Here is a 12,122-nt window from a genome sequence, read left to right on the forward strand (position 1 = left end):
ACATATCCTGTGTTATATGATACTAATTTCCTACGTCTTAACATAAAAATCTCATTTAAAATTGTTTATATAACTAAAAGGATATTTGTAATGAACCATATCACTAATATAGACACACACTTTCACATTTTTTTCCGACTACCTTAAAAGGGATGCAAATCTCTTCCCTTTCCTTTAGAATATTATCTTTAACCTTTGATCAAATATGTGAAGTCTTAAATCCAAAATGAACAGTTCAACAAAATATTGCTCCCTCACTAATACTATAAAGAATTAATATTTACTCAATTAAATTGTTTTGAAGTCTATTTATATTAACATTCGTGGGGTAATATTCTAGAATAAGAACACGGCACGTGTTATAATCAATTACATTAGCTAGAGTGGTAGTGTTGTTACGTTGTTTGTATGTATAACTTAGATCTTTCATTTTTAGGCATCTTAATAGTATGTATTAGTTTTCTTATTCATAAATGTTTGGAAATTGGTGTACGAATAACTTCATAAGCATGCTTGTTATTTAATATGTGAATCTCTTTTCGAAAATTTATACCAGACATATATTTAACTAGTATATATATTCGCGCTTTGCGTGGTACCAACCGTGTGGGAAAAAAGAAAAAAAAGAAAAGAAAAAAATGTAGTGTCATTGCCACCTTACTGAATCATTTGAGAAGCAATCTATAACTCACCTTACCGAATCATTTGAGAAGCAATCTATAACTTTCACATATCGACTTGCCTCTTTCTGCATTCTGCTATTGGAGAAAAAATACAAATAAATAAAGTAAGTGTAAACACTTAAACACCCCTCCACGTGGGTAGTAATAGCATCATCGGGCCCGGGGACTACTACGTCATTGCCCTTCTATTTACAGTTCTCTAGGATCGTGGGAAGGACATCTTCGGTAACGGAGCTTATATACCTCGATGCTCCTTCACCCCAGTCCTGTTTGGATAAGGGTTTCTCGACCTTGAAGTCGTTCACAATTGAACAGCCCCTGGGAATAAACATTTTCAAGGGGGGTCGGGGGCCGGTTCGGTGGCAGCCACTTCGGGAGCGGCCGTCTCGAGGAAAACTATTTCGAGAGCGACCGCCTCGGTACCAGCGGCCGATTGGGTAGATGAAGAGGCAGCCTGTTGAGGATAAGAATCTTGGATAAGAATCTATAATGCACTAGAACACCTTTGTTGACGATCCTTTACTCCGACAACATTTAGGGTTCCTCGAACAATGTGATATCTCACGTCGGGTAAATCCTTAACCCTTCCCCCTCTTACTAAGATTACAAAATGTTCTTGTAAATTATGGCCAATACCGGGTATATAAGCAGTGATTTCAAATCCAGAGGTTAATCGTACTCTGGCAACTTTACGTAAGGTAGAGTTTGTTTTTTTGGGGTGATAGTGGAAAAGTTGACAGATAAGTCACCCTTATTGCCACTTTATAGAACCGTACATGAGAGTTTCACCTCATATGGCTCCTTGTTCAATTCTTTCAAATTCATTGGATCCTTTCCGCGTTCGAGAATCCCCCCTTCTTCCACTCCGCCCCCAAGAGTACCTAGGACCAATTTAGTCACGTTTTCATGTTCCAATTGAACACTGTCCATTTTTTATTATTCTCAAAGGATAAGATTATTCTCTTTACCAAACATATGCGGATCCAATTACGATCTTATATATAAGAAGAACAAAAGATCTTTCTTAATCAATCCATTTGCCCCTCATTCTTCAAGAATAAGGAAGATCCTTTTCAAGTTTGAATTTGTTCATTTAGAATCTGGGTTCTTCTACTTCATGTTAAATTAATATGAATTTTTTCCCTCTCTTATATTTTATATTATTTCTTAAGTCCCATAGGTTTGATCCTGTAGAATTTGACCCATTTTCTCATTGAACGAATGATATGAAATAAATCAGATTGATAAAAGTACCATGTGAAATCTTCGGATTTTTCCCTCCTCGATCCCTATACCATAGGTTAGGTACAGTGTTTGAATCAATAGAGAACTTTTTCTTCTATATGAATCGATATTATTCCATTCCAAATCCTTCCCGATACCTCCCAAGGAAAATCTCGAATTTGGATCCCAAATTGACGGGTTAGTGTGAGCTTATCCATGCAATTATGCACTCTTTGAATGGGAATCCGTTTTGTGAAAGATCCTGGCTTTCGTACTTTGTTGGGTGTCCGAGATTCTTTTGATGACCTATGTTGAAGGGATATCTATCTAATCCGATCGATTGCATAAAGCCCGCGGTAGCAATGGAACCAGGGAAAGTATACAGAAAAGACAGTTTTTTTCTATTATATTAGTATTTTCTATTATATTAGATATATTAGACTATTATATTAGATTAGTATTAGTTATTGATCCCGACTTAGTGAGTCTGATGAATTGTTGGCACCAGTCCTACATTTTATCTCTGTGGACCGAGGAGAAAAGGGGCTCGGCGGGAAGAAGAGTGTACCATGAGATAAGCAAGGAGGTCAACTTCTTTCAAATATACAACATGGATTCTGGCAATGTAGTTGGACTCTCATGTCGATCCGAATGAATCATCCTTTCCACGGAAGTAAATCTTTGCCTTCTAGGCAAGAGGATAGCAAGTTTCAAATTCTGTCTCGTAGGACATGTATTTCTATTACTATAAAATTCATAAATGAAGTAGTTAATGGTAGGGTTACCATTATCCTTTTTGTAGTGACGAATCTTGTATGTGTTCCTAAGAAAAAGGAATTTGTCCATTTTTCGGGGTCTCAAAGGGGCATGGAAACACATAAGAACTCTTGAATGGAAAAGAGATGTAACTCCAGTTCCTTCGGAATCGGTAGTCAAATCCTATTTCCGATAGGGGACTTGACAATTGAATCCGATTATTATTATTATTTTCATATCCGTAATAGTGCGAAAAGAAGGCCTGAATCCAAGTTGTTCAAGAATAGTGGCGTTGAGTTTCTCGACCCTTTGACTTAGGATTAGTCAGTTCTATTTCTCGATGGGGTGGGGAAGGGATATAACTCTACGGTAGAGTGTCACCTTGATGTGGTGGAAGTCATCAATTCGAGCCTGATTATCCCTAAGCCCAATGTGAGTTTTTCTAGTTGGATTTGCTCCCCCGCCGTCATTCAATGAGAATGGATAAGAGGCTCGTGGGATTGATGTGAGGGGGCAGGGATGGCTATATTTCTAAGAGCGAACTCTGGGAGAATATGAAGTGCATGGATACAAGTTATGCCTTGGAATGAAAGACAATTCCGAATCCGCTTTGTCTACGAACAAGGAAGCTATAAGTAATGCAACTATGAATCTCATGGAGAGTTCGATCCTGGCTCAGGATGAACGTTGGCGGCATGCTTAACACAAGCAAGTCGGTCGGGAAGTGGTGTTTCCAGTGGCGGACAGGTAAGTAACGTGTAAGAACCTGCCATGGGGAGGGGAACAACAACTGGAAACGGTTGCTAATGCCCCGTAGGCTGAGGAGCAAAAGGAGGAATCTGCCCAATGAGGGGCTTGCATCTGATTAGCTAGTTGGTGAGGTAATAGCTTACCAAGGCGATGATCAGTAGCTGGTTCGAGAGGATGATCAGTCACATTGGGACTGAGACACGACCTAGACTCCTAGTGGGAGGCAGCAGTGGGGAAGTTTTCGCAATGGGCGAAACTGGGCCCGATAGACTCAGTCATTTTAGATTTTTGCAAGAGATATGAGGTGTGCGTGAGGAAAATCCACCCGTCTCTTTGGAAGATCATAATCGCCCTCCGTTATTTTGTGAATAACACCGAGTTTTGTCGGTTTACCCTCGACCACCTGCTCCGTCTATATAGTCCCAGATTTTTCTGAGGGGGGCTGATCACGCTTACTCGCCGGGCCAGCAAGGCCCCCTTTTATGAGTATTGACAAAGATCGAGACTGAGGCTGGCAAGGACGCTTCGTTCGGGCGAAGATCGAAGACTTGGTCCCTCCCAAATTCATGCCATTCCCCAAGAAGTGGAATGCATCTCGTAAGTGCAGCCTTTCCTTAAGTGTCTATTTTTCTTCATTTCCTTTCTCACCATTCGCATTTGTGGTGGTGCAGCTGTTGCCCGGGTTCCAAATGCTGTCCCCCGGCACAAGGAGTGGATCAAAGGCATCTGTAAGCAGATGTCATACTTCGAGTGCTCATGGTGCAAGCTGTCGAAGGGCCGATAGGAGGCTCGTTCTCATGGTAAGGTTCTTATTCGAATAGTTATTACCGTGCTCTTAACTCACATCATGCTGACCTTTCTTCTTTCTTTTGTTGGTTTGCCTAAGACCACCGAACCTAGACCTTTAGAAAGGGATGAGGACGTGTCCTTGTCCGTTGATCCCTCCATTACGGGACAACCTGAGGTTGTCGTGGGGGAAAAGAAGAAGAAGAAGAAGAAGAAGAAGAAGAAGAAAAGAAAGGCTTCGGGCTCCCCGAGCTCCGAAGTGAAGCCAAAGAAAAGAGTGGCTCATAAGCCCAAGAAGAGCTCCAACTCTCGGGTGCCAGATTCTGATTCGCTTCTTCGGCCCTAAGATGAGTCAGAAGAAGACGATATTTTTGTTGCCCACTGATAGACCCCTCACAGGGAGCAGGCCACATCCAAGGGGCGAGTCGTAAGACTGACCTCCCTTCAACTCAAGGGTTCGATATAGAGATGGGGGATGAGACCCCCCCAGATGCCGGTTCTGCATCGAAGGAAGCGACCGATGTAATAGAAATCACGGGGATGCCCTCTTACACCGAGTCCATGCTCTAGGAGGCCCAAGCAGGAAAAGAGAAATCAAGTGAAGGAGTACACGGTGCGGACGACCCCCTTCATTCCTACTTCGACGGTGTGGATTCGTCTACTTTGGGAGATTTTTCCAGGCTGGGCGACCTGAAGATCCCAAAGAAAGATGTATCTTCGTAAGCCGGTGGGCCGAGCTCGAGCCCAAAGTTGGTTAATCAGTTTCCCACTCCGAGTGTAGACCCTGGTCATAAGAGAGCAGTTATTCTTACCATCCCGGAGGATTCCAGGTTCTATCTGCTCCTGTGGACGTAGCCAACTACCTCCGATACCTGGTGACCGAGGAGGACCGGGCAAAAATGAACGAGGTGGACGTGCCGTGTCTTTTTAATGAGGCGCAACATGCGTTGAACTGGGTAAGGCATCATTATGTCTTTTTGAATTTTACTTAGGTTTTGATATCTCTCACGACTTTCATCATTTTGCAGGCCTCATTACTTCATCATGAGAGCTTCCTTCAGTACTATGTTGAGGTCAATCATCTCGAGCTAGAGCTCAAGGAGCAGTCTCAAAAAAGGGATATGTACAAGCTCTTCAGTGAGCAACAAGACGGGGTCATCAAGGACCTTCTGGCCGAGCTGGATAGGGCTCAGAAGGAAGCTTCGACCCTGAGGCAGGAACATGCCGACATGGTCGAAAAGGTAAAGGTCTTTGAAGTTAGAAACGAGGAACTAGTCATGGCGACTAACGATAAAACCCCGAAGGTCCAACAGAAGATCGACCTGATTGACCAACTCTGAGTTAAAATGAACGAGGTCCAAGTCATGGCTAATGGGTGGAAAAGCAAAATAGACTTGCTGGCTTCGGAGAAGAAACCACGCAGGCAAAGCTGGCGTCGGTAAAAGTTCAACTTCGGGTGGCGAAGGAGAAACCCGACAAGTTGTACCAGTTAAATGACGATCTCCGAGCACAACTGAGCTCGGCTCTAGAGAAACCCGAATACATGAGGTGGCTGTCTCGAAGGGAGACCCTCGAAGAGAACCACACCCGAGATCGCGGAAGCAAAAAAGCTTGAGGCTATGGCGAAAAAACTTTCTGAGCCTGAAGGTGCAGAAGGCTCCGAGGGTTCTGAGGGATCCGAAGGGCTCCGACTAGGGGGTGTTCATAAAAATCCGAAAAATCGAACCAAACCGACCAAAAAAACCGATACATTTTAGGTTTGGTTTGGTTTTGGTTTTGAATTTTAAAAACCGATCAAATTTGGTTTGATTTTGGTTTTAATAAAAAAATAACCGAAAAAACCTGAACCAAACCGACTATAGAAGTAGCTATTTAAATTTATTATTATACCTATATATATGTATATTTTTATATAAAGTTTCTAAGCTTTTATGGTACATATTAGTCGTTTATATTTTTAGTCTAGTTTTTTGCTATTATAATAATCTAATTCTTTGCCTTTATATTATACTTTGATTAGTAGTTTTCTTTTGCTAAGTACAAGAATTTATTTCATGTTAAAAATAATCAATTTTTAATTGAGTACTTAAATTATTCATCACTAGTTGATTCAATTATCATCAATATATCTTGGTAAATGATAGATTTCTCAAAGAGCAATTAGTTTGATAGTGTTACGTTGAAAATGTAGTCTCCGGAATATGTGTTTGATAGTGTATGTCTCATATTTAAGAAAAAACCCGATAAATAACTGAAAAAATTGAAAAACCGACAAAAACCGAATCGATAAAAAACCGACTTAATTTGTTTGGTTTGCTTTCAATATTTAAAGAACCGGCTTACTTGGTTTGATTTCTTTTTAGGGAAAAATCGATCCAAACCGAAGCATGAACACCCCTAGCTCCGACGGTTCTGGCGACGAATCAGGCCCCGGTGAAGATCAGGCATGAATGCCTTAGAACTTTTTTAGTTTTTGTCTTGTGTATACTTTTTGTTTATTTTGAGGCCATTTTTGTTAGGCCTTTGTAAATACATTCCGAAATATATAAAATTTCTCTTTCTGGTAATTTCGAGTCTCTACGTTTTTAGAATCTTTTCATAATTTCTATCCGTTCAAATATTTCTAATGCCTTAGCATAGAATCAAATGTAGTAATAAGTCGTTCATTTTTCGGATGTCCGAATAGAGCCTAACTTCGATGCAACTTTATTTGCTCGAGGCTTTGAAAACTCGGAGTGACCGAAAGTTTTCCCAAGATACTTAAGTGATTTTAAACGAACGTCTCCGAGCCTTTTTTAGGGTGGCCGTAGTCTTTTGTGTTTAGGCACTACCTAATAAGTTTTGTGCCTCCGGAATTTGGTAGCCTGAGTTGCCCGAACTTCCATCTATCACACCTCTTTTTGCCCCAAAAGATATATGTGTTATGGATTGTCGTGGATTAAGGAATATTTCCAATTAAAGTGACAAATTTGAATATGGATTATTTTATTTATAGAGTCGCCACTTGGAATTGATTTTTTTGGGTATTCCAAGTCAACTTTTTTTTGAATCCCTAGTCAAAGGAAGGTTTGACTCTATTATTATTGGTCTGCGAAAATAAATCCAGGTAAATAATTTGGTTGATCGGGGAGAAGGTGTAAGGCATTCCCCGAGTCCCATGGTTCTAGCAAAGTCGCTTTATTGACTACAGCTTGGCTTGAATTAATTTTAGATAAACTGTGATTTATTAATTTTCATGTGTTATCTGTCCGCTTATATATTAAAATATGGAATTATCTTTGAAATGAATCATGTGTGTGAATCCATTTTGTTTATTGTGCCAAAATCATATCACGTGTACATGCACGCAATTAATAGCATTTTTATTATATTTAAAGTTGTTTCGACCAAAATTGCGCGAACGCATACCTTGATTTTAGTTTTGGGAATCGTAATTATGTCACGTGAATGTATACATAATCATGATGATTCAATTAATTATGAGTACGCCTAAAGCATTCTAGCGCATTCATTATTTGTTTCTTTCCTAAAGTTTGAGATTATTGTGATGGCCATGAATTATGGAATTACTTGTGGAAGAAGTGTATGATTTTAGATATTTGAATAAATAAACCATTATATAACAATACCTTACAACCCAATAATTGAAGCCCAAACTCATTAGGGTCCAAATCATCCCAACTTTAAAGCAAGTTTGAATACCATATTTCCAAAAACATGATTAAGCATATAACATTTAAGGACTAACTTACATTATTATTTATAAAATTTAAAGGCAAATAAATAAAATCACATGAAACAAGATAAAAAGAACAGAGGGAAGAATAAACCTTTAATGCAAAATTTCCAATTAAATGAGTCTCCAAGAACATGTAACTCAGACGAACGTTGAACAAGCATAAGCGACGAATAACATCAAACCTAGTGAACGAAGCTCCAACAAAATTCTCGACCTCGACTATTGACTCCACTTTTTGGTTTGTAAAAAAGGATGTTATGAAGTATTTTTGTTGGGTTTTGGGTGATGACTTGCTGGATTATTTGAAAGAAAGACGAAACAAGAATGACACGAGTAGAAATTCCCTTAGCGTAGAAGAAGAAAAAAATAATTTCTCTCAATTCCCTCCTTCCTTCTTTTTTTCTACTTCTCCACCTCCTTTTCTCCTCACATTTCTCTTCTATTTATAGAAAAAAAAATCAAAATTTTTTCAGATTTTTATTTATTTTATTTTATTATTATTTTTTAATTAAAAAGAATTCCCACTTCCCATTTTTCTTCGTTTTTAAAAAAAATAACTCCTCACTTTCCTTTACTTTTATTTTTTAATTTTTTACTTTTTTTACTTTACTTTTTTTTATATTCCACTTATTTTACTTTTCGTTTTTTAATTTCCACTTATTTTACTTTTTGTTATTTAAATTTTCACTTTCTTTTACCTTTTTAAAAAAACAAATTCAGCTACCTTTACTTTTATATTTTAATTTCATTTTTCTTTTACCTTTTTTTTTTAAAATTTCAACATTCTTTTACTTTTATTTTTTTAAGTTTTCACTTTCTTTTACTTTTTCTTAAAAACAATTTCCACCTACTTTTACTTTTAATTTTTTATTCCATACTTTTAATTTTCCTATTATTTTATTCCCATCCAAAAATTAAAAAAAATATTTATTTTTTTTGGTTTTTTAAAATTTATTTATTTTAAAATAAAGATAAAAAATAAAAATAATACTAATAGTAATAATTTGACCTTTTAATTTATTTTTAATTCTTACCCTATATTAAAAAAATATAACAAAGCTAAAAATATATATATTAAATTTCTTAAAATATTTACATAGTAAAAGGTGGTAAAAATTCAAATATAGTCAAAAATTAGGTGCTCACAGCTGCCCCTCTTTGCTTGAAAACATGAAGATTTTTCAAGCAAAGATTAGGTGAGCCATACAACTAAGTTTTTACCAATCCGTTATTCAAAAGGAAAATAAATAAAAGATTGGGTGCAACTGAGTTCTGGTTTTGGACAGCCTACATATCCCGGGTTATAAGGGAATCAGGTCACGTGTAATTCAAAGTGAATGATGGAATGATGAGTTGAGGAGTCGAGTGAAGTTTCATCGAGGCTCCGGTCTGCGGTCCTGCTATTATAAAAAAGAAACTAAACGAGCCTATCAGTTATGAGTTACAAGATTCCTATCTATGAGTCTTCTGAAACTTGATCTTGAGTCTTGATTGGTTCTTCATGCAGACTCTGATCTAAACCTTGATGCTTGCTAGCTGTAGGTGCTAGTTTCATTGTTCTATAGTTTCTTCTAATCAAAACAGGACCCCAATGCTCGTGGCTTCAGTCATGTCTTGAGCATTCCACATCTTTTTAACTGATTTTGCATTTTGGATTCACCTATTTTTTCTTTTCTTTTATTTTAAATTGAGACTTCTTCTTTTGGTCATCTCGAACCCTGTGCCTCGAGGTAAAACCTACTCAGACACCAAAACAAACAAACGAACGAATTTTTTCTGCCCCGGTTTGCACTAGGAAAATTTCGTGAGTTATTGTAACAAAATTCTAAACTACTTCTTTATTGAAAGCAATAAAAGGTCGGGAATGGTGTACCTCGAAAAAAAAAACAGAGACTAGGGAATTGAGACCCTATATCTAAAATGAAAGAAACTAAGGAGTGGAGACCCTATATTGGAAAAGTGACTAGGGATTGGTGTACCCTGATACTGTTAAGGAAATGTAACCAGGGGTTGGTACCCTGTATTACGGAAAAAGAATGTAATCAGGGGTTGGTACCCTGTATTACTGAAAAGAATGTAGTCATGGGATGGCGTCCTGTATTACTGAAAAAAAATATAACTAGGGGATGACACCCTGTATTACGGAAAAGAAATGTAACCAGGGGTTGATGCCCTGTATTACTGAAATGAAAATGAATCCCCTAGGCGAAAATGTTATACCTAGGTTAAACTGCGAAAAGCGAGCCTGGACGAAGAGTACTTCTACCCGGAATATGAGTTGGATCCCCCTAGGCGAAAAGTTTCTACCTGGGTTAAGCTACGTAAAACAACCTGAGCGAAGAGTACTTCTACCCGGAATATGAGCTGGATCCCCCTAGGCAAAAAGGTTCTATCTGGGTTAAGCTACGAAAAACAACCCGAGCGAAGAGTACTTCTACCCGGAACTATGAGTTGGATCCCCCTAGGCAAAAAGGTTTTACCTGGGTTAAGCTACGAAAAATAACCTGGGCGAAGAGTACTTTTACCCGGAACTATGGACTGGATCCCCCTAGGCGAAAAGATTCTACCTGGGTTAAGCTACGAAAAATAGCATGGGCGAAGAGTACTTCTATCCGGAATAATTAGCTGGATCCACCTAGGCGAAAAAGTTCTACCTGGGTTAAGCTACGAAAAATAACCTGGGCGAAGAGTACTTTTACCCGAAACTATGGGCTAGATCCCCCTAGGCGAAAAGATTCTACCTGGGTTAAGCTACGAAAAACAGCCTGGGCGAAGAGTACTTCTACCCGGAATATGAGCTGGATCCCCCTAGACAAAAAGGTTCTACCTGGGTTAAGCTACGAAAAACAGCATGGGTGAAGAGTACTTTTACCCGGAACTATGGGCTAGATCCCCCTAGGCGACCTAGGTTAAGCTACGAAAAACAAGCCTGGAGGAAAAGTACTTTTACCCGGAAATATGAGTTGGATCTCCCTAGGCGAATAGGTTCTACTTGGGTTAAGCTACGAAAATAATCTATAATAGTGATGCATGCTGAAAATAAAAGAAAATAGAGATTTTGCGAAACTCACCTTTGGTGACATTCGTCCTTTAGGAATCACCATTCTGTACTGCTTTGTTCCTGCTGCAAACAAAGAAAAATTTTGAGTTTTAAAAGTGGTGGTCGGTTTGTAGACTTGATGTCTTTCGCAGCTTGGCTTTGTGCCCATCTTCTTTTGATGATGATTCCAACCTGCCACTAGATGTTTTATGAATACCACTTGCATTTCTGGACCCGAAGAGCCTTTGACTTTTCAAACTTTTACATGACGGTTGGTCGCGTGGGACTTAACCTTTTCAACTTTATTTTGTCTTTATGGCATTTCATTTTCGACTTCTTTCCTCCAAAACTTTCAATTTCAGAGCATTAGGGAACCTTTGGCTTTTCAAACTTTTCCAAAATGGTTAGCCACTTGGGACTTAACCTATTCAACTTCATTTTTCCTTGTAGGCACTTTTAATTCGATTTCCTCCTTTGAGAGTTTTTGATTTCAAAGCATCAGCCAACATGGCCAATCGGGGTTGACTTGATGCCCCTGCCAAGGCTGAGTGCCTCTTGAATATTAGCTTGTATCAAACGAAAGCCCTGTAAATAAGTCTTGCTATCCTTTCTGTGCCTTAGTTTTGGAACAGAGTTATACTGAAAGGGATTCAAAGAACAACAAACAATGGAATGGACAATGAATTTAGACAAGAGATATCCCTTTCTGGGGAAGAAAAGAAGGACTTATCTGGAGTATATGCGGACTTCAATGAACATGACATGCCTTTTGGACTGGATGCCCGATCTGTGTCCACTGTATGACTCTCAGAAATTCATCACAACTTTTGCCTTGAAACCGAGAAACCTTGCCTATGACTGTGTCAATGCCAATGGGTATGAGAATTCTCTTTTCGATCAGTGGCGCCCTTTGCGGGTTTTCACCAATTGACCTCTCTCATTTCCCTTCTCGCCATCTCCTTATAGTGCTCTTTGCGAGTTTTCACTAACAAGACTCTCATTTTGGTTTCTTTACTCACCATCGCCTTGCAGTGCCCGTGAGAATTTTCACTAATAAGACTCTCTCATTTTACTTCTCTCATTTTGTTGCATCAGATCCAAGTAATTGTATCCTTCAATTCTTGAACATTCTCGTTGATTGATT

Source organism: Nicotiana tomentosiformis, chromosome 6 (assembly GCF_000390325.3).
Source record: "Nicotiana tomentosiformis chromosome 6, ASM39032v3, whole genome shotgun sequence".
Classification (NCBI taxonomy): Eukaryota; Viridiplantae; Streptophyta; class Magnoliopsida; order Solanales; family Solanaceae; genus Nicotiana; species Nicotiana tomentosiformis.